The sequence below is a fragment of the Psittacula echo genome (genome assembly GCF_963264785.1).
Source record: "Psittacula echo genome assembly, chromosome: 16".
NCBI classification, from domain to species: Eukaryota; Metazoa; Chordata; class Aves; order Psittaciformes; family Psittacidae; genus Psittacula; species Psittacula echo.
The window spans coordinates 356,808-369,298 of NC_137752.1; positions in this window are offsets into that span (position 1 = coordinate 356,808).

Below are 12,491 nucleotides of genomic sequence, written 5' to 3' on the forward strand. Positions count from 1 at the left end.
CTATGGATGTTCACCTCTCTCAAAGATAAGGGCTGGGAGCTTCCTGTTTGCAGAGGCAAAAGCTGCAGCAGGGAGCAATGATGTGTCCTGATGGGGGGGGAGGGATCGGCGGCGCAGGGTGCTGACCTGACTGTGCAGGCTGGGGACGTGGAGAGGGAGAAGACAGCTCAGAGCAGATGACTTTGAAATGGCTATCTGCATGCAACAACAGGGTTGGAGCCCTGAGTGCTGCCTCCTGCCCCAGAGGGGCTATTGCCTGCGTCTGATTTAATTCTCATGCTTCAAAGCAGCTATTTACTGAAGAGTCAAGCCTGTAAATGTGCGTTGGGTGGTTTTGCTGTGTCTACATGATAGTTTAATCACCAAGGTTTTTCCCTACGTAGCCCTGTTTGTGGGAGGCTTTCGGGAGAGAGCAGGCAGATATCACTAAGGATGCCTGTGGCTGCTGTGTTCCCTTCTTGCTGACCTCATGGAAGGGTGTGCACCTGTCCCAAACCTGAAGTCCCTTGGACATGAGGCAGAGATGAGCACTCAACCCAAACTCCCCCCCGTTATATCTGGGGGAAAAAGTGTGTTGGAGAGAAGAGCTGAGCTGGATCTCCCTGAGTCATGGAAGTTATCCGGTTTCTGTGTAGATTTGTTAATTACTTGAAGCAGGAGATTACTTCATGTCTTGATAAGCCTTCAAGCACCTGTGATGTGGGAAGCATGGAGAAGCCAGCCCTGTGGCTGAGCTCCTGGGCAGGCCCTTCCCTGTGTGCAGGGGACAGTGTCTCCGGAGGGAAGGGGTGGCCCTCAGGAGTGGGGTCCCTCAGGTCACCCAGTGTTCCAGCACTCGCTTTTGGTGTGCACATCCTCTCTGCCCTCTGTGGTTTCTTTCTAGTGCAGTCTCAGTAAGGAATAAAGCATCCACCAACCTGTCCCTGCTCCTTATCTCCCTGGGACCTCTCCTTACTTGCTGTAGGTCCTACCAAAACACACAAAGGCTGGGTAAGGTGAAAGAAGACTCCACATCAGCAGAGTCTTTGGTGGGCTGTGCTTGGCCACAGGCACAGGGAAGAGGCTCCTGCCCCATTCCCCACCTCTACAGCAAGTGGCAGGGCTCTAGGCTCTTGAGAGGGAACCGGAAGGAATGCGATGCCCACTTTGGGAAAGCAACAAACCAACCTGTGGCCAATTATAGGGCAGTCTGGTTTTGCTGAGAGCTGTTGGCTGCCTCAGCCAGAGTGATGCATTGCTCCAGCTCAATAGGACCTTCCTCCCTCTCTGACAGCTGTGCAATAGATCATGAACATATGCAAAGAAATAAACTGCATCAAAGCCGCTTGGCAACTTAACTAACTAAATTCATAAATAAATCTTTATTCCTCTTGTAAGCGAGAAATCAGTCATTCCTCAAGGCTATTTGTCTCTTGCTCATCTGGCCACATCCTTTCATACATCTTCCCTGGAAGTCTAAACTGGTGATTGCTGGGTCAAGATGCAATGATGTTCAAGGCCTGCGCTGGGCTCAGGGCAGCCCTGCAGCTGGTTTGCCCTCGGCTGGGGCAGTTGCATCACCCATGTCCTGCCTCTCTGCAGCAGAGTGGGTGTTTTCGTGGGTGCTGGCCTATGGGTGGCTTTGGGGAGCGCGTGGTCCTCGCAGGGAGCACTGGGGCCGTGCAGAGGTGCGGTGGGGAACCATCCCCATGCAGAACATGGGTGAACAGCATGTGCTGGGTTTCCAGAGCTGTGTGTGGGGAGGCTGGTGGCTGCAGGGTCCTGGGGGCACGTGCAGGGAGGGTGGGTGCTTGGTGCAGCTGGTACCAGGGTGGGGGCACCTGCACAGCTCTGTGAAATGGACCCTCGCATCCTGGCCCCAGGTGGGCAGCGGCACCCCCAGTCCAGCTCAGCTTCCCCAGCCAGGCAGAAGTCGGCTGTTCCCTGCTGTATCCCTTGCCTCGCTCCCCCCTCACAGAAGAACATCACCACCTTTTCAGGCTGCCATCTGTTTATTTTGTTGGACTTGGGACTTGCTGAAATGTCTTTCAATGGATGAAGGAACACAGAGTAGAAGAACAGAGCCTGGCAGGCTGCATGGTGAGTGGAAAATAGTTTTTTGGACTTTCTGGAGTTTCAAGGCCTGATGATGGATGTGCATGCAAGAGATGGTAATGGCTTTGTAAGTACCAAAACACAGAGCAAAAGAATAACTCTGCCTAATAGACTGAGAAATGTATGTCAGACAGGATCCGCTCTGACCCAGGCGGGAGGGGGGCACTGAATGATGAAGTGCTGTGGGGCTTACGAGCAGAGGCTTGTCTTGGTTTCATGTATTGGAAAAAACGGTAAAAGTGGTTTTAAAAAAATACCTGATACTCGCTATGAATGTGTTGTGAAAGATTGCACCTTCCCTCGAAATGAGTCCCGTGGAGCCCCGCCGTGTTTGCAGCCATCTTTGAGGGGCTCGCAGATGCCTGTGGCTCTGACCTGTCAGGCAGGGCTGCCTGCCCCTGTGCCTCCTGGCTCCCCTTTGCTGCCTTCCCCCTCTGCTTCTGGTGTCCAGACCTACCGACAAAAGTGATGGGCTTATGTGGAAATTCTGTGGGGATAAATATTTGCCTGTCAGCAACACTAGATCAGAGCATGATTTGTCATGTACCATTTGGAAATGACATTGCAAGCAAAATTAGAATTTCCCATTGAGGGAACTTTTTGTTGCTTTTAAGTTGGAAAGGAGTTGAACTTGGGGGGTTTCCTGTTTGCCATGCAAATGAAAGACTTGTTCATCCCCCCATGCTTAGAGCGAGGGGTTTTGGTGTTCCGTTTCTGATCTGGCTAACCCAGAAACCGGGATGTGCTGGAAGATGTGTGTGTGATCTTCAGCTTCGGATTTACCACAAGAGGGGTGGATTTTCCTCTTTTTTTTGGGTCACATGAAATCTTGCAGCTGGCAACTTCCAGTGCCCACAGGTACAAGTGAAACCGAGGCGGTGGATGCAAAGGGCAGGTTGCAGGTTTCCAGCCCTTCCTGTGCAATGTGGTGGTTTTGTCCCTTGCTGCCTTTGCTGTTGCAGCTTTTGGATGGTTGCTGGCCTGGGCCGGCATATGAGCAGTGCCAGGGCAGTGCAGGGCCATGCTCTTCTGGAGCCTCGATTTCCCCAAGGCTGTGGTGGCTCCTGAGAGAGGGAGGGATGCAGCCCGTGGAGCCCCTAGCTGGTCCACTGTAGTCCTTCTACCCCATGGATCTGTGTCATGCCTTGCTCAGTGATGCGATTGAACTTCGTGCCGAGTCACCTGTGCAGTGATGCAGCATGAGAACAGGGGCTGAGCATGCCCATGGATGCTGTGCTTTTGGACAGGCTGGCCATGGTTTTCCACAAAATCCAGTAGGATGAGCTGGGATGTGGCTGCCTCCATTGTGGACAAGCCCTGGTGGCTCTCAGTGCTGAGCTGGGAAGGGGTCAGGTGCCGTGGAGCCGTGGCACTGGTTGCATGTGGGATGGGTGAGCAGACAACTGAGCCCAGCCTGGCCACGGGAGCTCCCTGGGCTTGACTTTGCCCCTCTTAGGGATGACTTGGGTGCTCTGCAGCCTTGGGAGTCCGGTGCTGCCGTCGCCTCCAGGATGAAGACAGGGGTTGAAAGGAATTTAAAGAGCAAGCAGAGGAAAGTTTCCTGTCTGAAGCGTTCTCTATGTCCAGCGATGTGTTAAGGCACTGTCCCAGGAGAGGCACCAACAAGGTTTTTGCCGCCCTGTGTTGGCTGAGAAGTGGCAAGATAAATAAATGAACTTTCAGTAACAATTTTTTGAAGATTCTTTTTTGTTTGTGTGTCCGTGAGTGCAGGGATGGGCTTGGAGGCAGCGTTTGTTGTGGTGCCACAATTTGGGATTTTTTGAATCCCCCTTCCCTTGCCCATGGGTGTTTCTGCTGGGTATTTTGAAGTGAAGCTGCTTTTTCTTTGGTGGCAAGGACTGGATTTCTTTATGTGTGGGACATGGATTCCTGAGAGCTGCTCCTGCTCCTTCCTGGGCTCTGTGAGGTTTTTTTCCTCACAGAGGAAAAAATTTTTTTAATTAATCCTTTTTTTAATATTTTTTTTTTTTAAAGAGCAAAACAAAACATATAATTTCCTTGATTTAATGTGAGCCAATTATGGCTTGCAGGCTGTTAACTTCATCACCACTTCTTCCATGAAAGACCTTGGTAAAGCAAGGCATTGTGCCGGCCGAGCAGAGCGGCGCTGGCTGCCTTGCCGGTACACTGTGAGAGACCAGCAGAGCCTTGGCCCAAGCTGCGGCATTTATCCCCCCCCGGGCTGGCTCTGTCCCACACACATGCCCGCTCACATATCCCACCGCTTGTTTTACATCTACTGACGGACACCAACTGGAAAGGAGATTAGGGCTCAGACTCGCTCGCTGGGCTGTCTGCCCTCCTAATGAGGACCAGATTGGAGCTGCTCGAGCGCAGCACGTTGCCTCCTGCGCCTGCAAATGGCAAAATCAGGAGGGCTCGGGCGGCCAGCGGGTAGCAGGGTGCAGGCCAGCCTTATGGACTGTGCTGGAGCTATAGACAGAGCCGGGGCTGCAGTTTGGGTGGGTGCTGTGAGGGGCGCTGCGGGTCCTGCAGGGGGGTGTTGGAGTCTGCAATGAGCCTGTGGGACCCCAGGAGTTGCGGGGCAACTGAGTTGATGCTTGTTTGTAGTAAGGGCTGGCACAGGGTACAGGTGTGTGCTCTGGGGAATGGTGTGCTCCCCACATCGCAGTGACTCCCACATCTGGAGGCAGGATTTGACCTCTCCAATCTGGGCACTGCTGGCATGGGGACCCGGGGCTGGATGGCACCCAGCCACAGTGAAACCCCACGTAGTATGGTCACCCTATCAGCAAGTTTGCTGATGACACTAAGCTGGGAGGAGTGGCTGACACGCCAGAAGGCTGTGCTGCCATCCAGCGGGACCTGGACAGGCTGGAGAGTTGGGCAGGGAGTAACTTGATGAAATATAACAAGGGAAAGTGTAGAGTCCTGCATCTGGGCAGGAACAACCCCAGGTTCCAATATAGGTTGGGGAACAACCTGTTAGAGAGCAGTGTAGAGGAGAGGGACCTGGGGGTCCTAGTGGACGGCAGGATGACCATGAGCCAACACTGTGCCCTTGTGGCCAAGAAGGCCAATGGCATCCTGGGGTGTATTAGAAGGGGGGTGGTCAGTAGGTCGAGAGAGGTCCTCCTTCCCCTCTACTCTGCCCTGGTGAGACCGCATCTGGAATATTGTGTCCAGTTCTGGGCCCCTCAGTTCAAGAAGGACAGGGAACTGCTGGAGAGAGTCCAGCGCAGGGCAACTAAGATGATTAAGGGAGTGGAGCATCTCCCTTATGAGGAAAGGCTGAGGGAGCTGGGTCTCTATAGTTTGGAGAAGAGGAGACTGAGGGGTGACCTTATTAGTGTATATAAATATATAAAGGGGGAGTGTCACGAGGATGGAGCCAGGCTCTTCTCAGTGGCAAACAATGATAGGACAAGGGGTAATGGGTATAAACTGGAACACAAGAGGTTCCACTTAAACTTGAGAAGAAACTTCTTCTCAGTGAGGGTGACGGAACACTGGAACAGGCTGCCCAGGGGGGTTGTGGAGTCTCCTTCTCTGGAGACATTCAAAACCCGCCTGGACACATTCCTGTGTAACCTTACCTAGGTATTCCTGCTCCGGCAGGGGGATTGGACTAGATGATCTTTTGAGGTCCCTTCCAATCTCTAACATACTGTGATACCCTCTGTCTGGTGTTTCTCAGCTGCTTTGCCTTGGGAAGAAAAATGCTCATTGCATTTGGAAGCACCTGGAGGTCTCTCACAGGAGCAGGGTGCGGGGCTCATGCTTTTCCCCGCAGCAGTTTCCCTGGGGTTGTGCTCTGCTGTGGCACTGGGACCCATGGACCATGCATGTGTTTGCCAGCACCTGCATTGCCATCTTCGGACTTGCCCTGTCCACAGGCCGGGAGCCAGTGCAGGAATGTTCCCATTTTTCTGTGGTTAATTCAGGCCGGTGCTGCCGCTTCCCTCCCCACCTCTGCTGCTTGTTTTATTTTGTGTTTCTTTTCTGGCTGGTTGAATTGAAAATCGAGATGTACTAATTCCAAATAAAAATGCCCGTGCATTCCCAGTGGGGCCCTTGGTTTAACCTCCAAGGTGGGCAGCACTGTGCTGGTCGTGCAGCCATGTGTGTGGGACTTGTTCCTATCCCCATCCTGAGAGGGCAGGATGCAAGGATGCATGGGGCATCCCATCCTGCGAGGGCAGAGGGAAACACTGCAGCTTCCCTTTGCCAAAGCATCTTCCACTGGTGGTGGGGTGGGGATTGCTCATGAATGTTTTTCCTTGCTGGGAGTTTGGAGACTGCAACCTTTGGGCTGCCTTTGCCGGGGAGGATGATGTTCTCTTGGGTTCCTTAGGACTTTCGTGCTGTGCATCATCTGCCACAAGCCAGCCATTGCTGGCTCCCTATGGGGTAAGGGATGGGGAAAAAGCTGTGTCTCAGCTGCAGCACCATGGGCAGGATGGTGTCCAGCTGCCAGCCGTCTCCAGCTGCTGGCAGAGAAGAGCAGGAGAGGCGCAGAATTACTGCAGTGGCCTATAAAAAGGCAAAGATAAGCTGAGATTCCCACATAAGGGGAATGGGAGGCAGCTGTGTCGTCAAAGCTGGAGAATGAGCTTTTTTAAGCCCATTTTTTTTGCAGGCACCTTTTAACCTGTTTATCTGCTGACAGAGGATCTCATGGATGAAATTTGGAGTGAAAGCAGAGACCTGAAAGCACATTCCTGCTCTGCTGGTGATGTGTAAATGGGATAATCTTGTAACAGCCACCTGTTAGTCCTGGAGTGAATCTTAAGTATTCCCAGGCAGATATGTTTGTCTTATTGGCATAACAGCCCTCTGCTCCCTGATCCCAGGGTGTCCCTCAACACCCCAGCCGTTGATTGCTTTCCCATTCAGGGTCACTGAAAAGGACACTAAGTACTTCCAATTGGTCTGTAGCAAAAGAAGCTTTGAGGTTTTTGAAGCTCAAGATGCACCAGATGGACCAGAATTTTATTCCTGGGCCTTTGGGCTGAGCAGTATGTGTGTTTAAAAAAACCTCTTCAGGCATCTCTACGGCCTTGAGTTTCTCTGGGTTTTGTGAAAATTGGTGACTGGACAGGAGAGAAAGAACCTGAATGGGTGTCTGGGGGAAGAGCTGGAGCCAGCCTCTGCCCACGCTGGGAACTGTCCAGCCACTGCCTCAGCTCCTTCCCTTTCTCTCAGCTTTACTGCAGCTCCTCTGGGGTTTCTGTTGCACTTTCAGGCCCCAGGAGCCATGTGTGCCCCACCCCGAGCAATCCCAACCCGTCAGGAGGATGGGTTGGGAAGATCTGGGAGTGAGACGGAGCAGGGTCCATTGGTGGGAGCTGCTGCCCCTGCTTGGCTCCTGTCTCCTCCCAGGGGCTACTTGCCTTTTGGGGAGCACTTGCCTGGGTGTCCTGAGCCCCGGGGCTCTGCCTGCGTCTGGAGGAGCTCATGTGAAACCCATTAAAAGCTTAAGGAAAGGGAGCATGACGGTTGGGAATCATTCTGTTGGGTTTCTCAAACGTGTGCATGAAAACACTGTGTGGTTTTCTGACAAATTTGAAACAGCGCTGCTCAATCCACTCCAGCGCTGCTACTGTTGATCTAGCAGACTGTAAAGCATTTATTGGAGTTGCTTGAGGCGAACTTAAGCATCTGTGGAATAACAAGTCCAGGAAGTAATTGCATCCTCAAGGAAAATATTTTCATGTATAATTCAGTGACCCATTTTACAAACATTGTGGTTCCACCTTGGACTTTTTTCTCTCCCTCCCCCCCCCCCCCACCTCTTTTCCTTTTTCCCCTCCCGGGTGTCTGAGGCCGATGACCTGCGCTGGGCACGGGGAGGCTCCGTGATGGGCCCTGAAGGTGGCACCAGCACTGGGCACTCCGGAGCACGGGCACCGCGTGGACTGCTCCTGCCAGGCCGGGTGAGCGCAGAGCAGTGGTTTCTGTGCGAGCGCTTTTCTGTCCTGCTCCACAAACCAGCTCCATGAGAAGCTGTGTCACATCCAGCTGTGACACACACAGGCTGGGCACAGGACTGGGGCCCAGCACTGCTGCTTCCACTGTTGGGGTTTTTGCCCTTTCTCTCCTCAGGAGCTCTGTTTGCCTTTGGGGCACAGTGCAGGTGGGAGCTGGCAGGAGCCATCTCACAAAGGCCTTTTGGAGGGGACAAGACGTCCTGAGCGCAGGCACAGCTGGTTTGGGGACAGGCTTTACATGTAGGTGTTTAGATGGGCCATGACTTGAAGAGCACAGATCTGCTATAACAAAGCAAAGTTATGAAAAGGTAGTGCTGCAAAACACTGTGTAAAAACTGCACCTGGTTTCTGTGTGGTTAACGTTGTGGGAGTTTTGTAGGTGTGCTGGTACCTCAGCTGGGGTAGAGCTGCCCGTACTGGGCCAGGGTGTGGGGCTGATGGCACAGATTTGTTGGCATCTTTATTCCTTGGGAATAAGCATCCAGTCTGAATGGCAAAAGGCCATTTTGTGGGTGCTGTGTCATGAGACAAGTGGGTGTCTCGTTGGGTCCCCTTCCTGCCTGGGGCACTGGGGGAAGCAATCGACCCCCGCCCCCCCAGTCCTGAGCTGCTGGGATGGACCCGCTGCCTCCCCGCAGGCAGTGGAAGCTGCCTCTGCCTGTGCTCAAAGCTGTGCTGAAAATCAGAGGGCAGACCTCAAATTCAAGTGCAGGCGAAGCTTCACGTGCTTTTCCCATTGCTTCCATTGCCCCCAGACAGCAGTGCCCTGCCTGTGGAGTGGTGATGCCGAGGGCAGTCACAGCCCTGGGGCCACGACCCCTCCAGGAGGGAGAAGAAAACTAATCAAAACAGGCCTGGGAGTAAATATTATCTGAATATAAAGGAACACAATGTTTCTTCATCTGGGTTTAGAATTTCTGCCTTTTAACAGCTAACCTTGACTCAGCCAATATCTACAACATGCAGCCCTGGCCAAAATATGCTGGGCCTTAAAGTACCACAACAGCTGTTTTTCTTGCTAAAATATGACATTAAATTTTTGGACAGCTGGATGCTTCCTTGATGAAAATGCAATAAGGGGCTATTTTTCCTCTCTCCCCTTCTCTCTCTCTCTCCCTCCTGCCTTTTCTCCTCCTGCCACACAAGGTGATAAAGCCCGAGAGGGCGCAGACATCCCTTGCAGGCAGCTGATTGTGTGCCTGCAGGGCTGAAGTCCAGCTGCAGCTCAGAAGAGGGGTTGCTGCTCGCTGACCCCCCCTTTGTTATTGCTGGATCCCTCCCACGCCCCGGCAGGATCGGTGCCAGCAGCAGTTACAGCCCTGACATCTTGTTTTGCTGACGGTGTGTAGTGTATCAGAAATGTTCTGCCCTTAAACCAAGTGTGCTGGCAGGGGACAGGGGTGGCAGGTTTCGCACTTCAGCCCCCCTGTCCTTGCAGCAGAGGCAGTCTGGGTCTTTCCAAGAGCTCCAGCTGCAGCCAGCGGTGGGGGCAGGAGCCTGGTGGCTGCATCTGGCCCCATGAGCGTGTGCTCATGGTCCCCATCCCTAAACCGAGCTGTGTTTGGAGAAACTGCTGGTGGTGTGAGCAGCACTGGCCAGGATTTGCCCCTCTTTACCCTGCAATGGCAGTGAGGTCTTGCGCACAGTTTGCAGCCAGCCACATGCCAGGGTGATGCAAACACTGCTGCAGTGATTTTTGCTTTGGTGGTGCCAGCAGGATGGTACCTGGTGTGACAGGTGCCCTTCCAGACAGCGTGTTTGTCCATGGGTGCTTTTGCAGGGTGAGCTGCATTTCCTAAGCTGCAGTGGGTACTAGGATAGGGATCTGCAGTGGAGTCACTGCCCTGGGTCTTAAAACACAGGCATGGCATGGAGGGAGCAGGACTGCATGATGGAATGTGCTAGTTAGAGCTGCAACCACCCACAAGCAGCGTCGCCCAGGGGTACCTGGGTGCAGATCTGGGCAGCTTGGGGCATGCTCGTGCATGATGGGTGATGTGGGCAGCATCGGATGGGATGTCCTCTGCCCTCATCCCCATCCCATCTCCACCTCTGGAATAGCTGTGGTTCCTTACATGGCTCTTTGTGCGCTATTGAGGACAAAGTCCCTTCCTTCCATCCCTTGTCCTCCCCTTCCTTTTCCTTTTTTTTAAAGATCAGCTTGATTTTTAATGAGAGACAGAAGAATTTTTTAAAAGAGGAGAGGTGGGAAGCAAGCCAGGATGCTGGTTTCATTGTCCAGAGCCTCCTCAGCTCACTGCTTTTGTCTGGGGGCTGAATTCTCAGAGGCTGATAACCCAGCGATGTGCAACGTGGGCAGCGGTGGCATTGCCACCACAGGATTGGGGTTGGGGGCTTCAGCCCCAGCTTGAGGTTGCCCATCACTCCTCTTTCCTTAATGGTTTTGCTGCAGTACCTTGTTTATAACTACCGCTGTGTCCACCAGCCACCAGACTCGCTGTGCATGTGTTCCAGTTATGGAGACCCATGAGGACTCATGGTGAGGGGGATGCTGGTGGCTGTATGCAGGGTACCCCTGTGTGTGTGTGTGTGTGTGTGTGTGTGTATAAGGTCCGTGTTCCCCTTCCTGGCCGGCGAGCATGTGGTTGGAATTAGCAGTGCGGCTGCAGGGGGAGCGGGCAGCTGGGTTTCTCCGGAGCGTTTCAGTGCTTAATCTCTGAAGAATGCAGAATGTCTGTCTGGATGCCCCAGCCAAGATCAACTCTGCGGCATGGGGAGGCCAATATAAATGTTCATGTTTTGTGTCACCGAGATTTCATTAGATGTTTTTTATGTAATTGCATAAGTTGAACTACCGTGATGAAAATGCTACAGCGAACAAACGAGATGAATAGTGAAACCTCTCCTTCGAGGAGACGCTGGCCTCCTCCGTACCACGGGGATCCAGCTCTGGTTTCTTCCAAGGCACTTGTGACCTTTTGGGATAAATGAGAGGCTGTTTGCCTATGTCCAACCTCCACCCCTCACCCTGACGTCAGGGTGAGCTCAGCCCTCAGCCGGGCCGCAGCTCTTCCAGTGCTTGGAGGCAGAGGGGATGAGTGGTCACATGCTCCGATGGGCTCCCAGCCCTCCTCCAAATTCTGGGGGGAGTCTGCGGAATGTGGGGAGAGGAAGAAAAATCTCTCCTCCATGACCAAGTGCTATGTGGCATCTGAATGATACCACTACCCGTTTGGTTTCATGCTTTAAGCCCCTGATGGAGGCAAGGAGAGTGAGCTGCAGGTCTCAGCTAGCATTTGCAGTGATGCTGCACCCCACCCCTACCCTCTGACCCCCTCTGCTAATGATGGTAACTTTGTCAATCTGTCACTTAAAGGCCTGGTGTGTTTCCCTGATGATACAGACTAATGACAGTTAATTAGGTTGTAATCGGTGCCTGCTTAGTTCAAACTCAGGCATGCTCCCTAATGCCCAGCAGCGTCATGGTGCTGAGCACCAGGACAGTGCACTGCTGCTCCTCCCCAGGATGTGAGGGCTCAGTGGGGAGGCATCCCAGCCCCTGCTCCATCCTGGTTCTTGGTGGATCATCAGCATGGGCACCCCTGCAGGGCAAGAGGCAGGGCACCTGGCACAAAGCCCCTGGGTTTTGCTCCCGGGTGCCGCATCCCTGCGGCAGCTTCTGTGAGACGGGCTGGAATGGTCGCCCTCACCGCAGACACATCTGCTGGGTGGGAGGGCCTGGAATCTGGGATATTGTTTTTCTGGCGGGGAGCGGTGGGTGCCAAAAGCCTGATAAATTAATCACCTCTGACATGGGTCAGTCCAGCTTCTGGCGTGTGCAGGCTGGGCCCCCTGAGCTGCCGAGACGGTGCTGCTGCAGTTGGTGAGGGAGTGAGGCTGGCCAGGGAGGAGCGGGTTGTGGCTGGGCTGGGAGGGTGCAGCCGTGGCTGCAGGGTTCCAGCTGGCTACAGGAGATGTGGTGGCACCACCCTCGCCATCTGGTGATCCCAAAGCCTGGCAGTACCCATCGCCTGTTTCAGAGTCGGGCCTGGCTGGGCTGCTGCTCACTGTGGCCCCTGGGAGATAAGAAAGTGCTTAGCATTTGTGCAGCTCCTGGCAGAGTCCTTGATCAGGGGCTACTAGAGTGCTCATGGGCATACAGAGCCCTGGAGAGGCCGGGGGAGATGAGCAGCATGCAGATGTGCAGGACATAGAAGGGGTGCAGCTGCTATAGGTGCATAGCAGTTCGCAGGCAGCTTATTGTAGTCACTCACCCTAGCCTCTGCAGGCTGGTATTTGCTGGTGGGGGCTCGGGGCTGGATGTCCCCCTCTCTGCATGCTGGTGACCCTGAGCTGGGCTAGTGGGGTGATGCTGACGTAGCCCTGTGCACGGTCCAAGGTGGGAACCACACTAGATATGGCATCGTGGACCTGCCGCGGTGGGGCTTTGCTTCGTGGAGATCC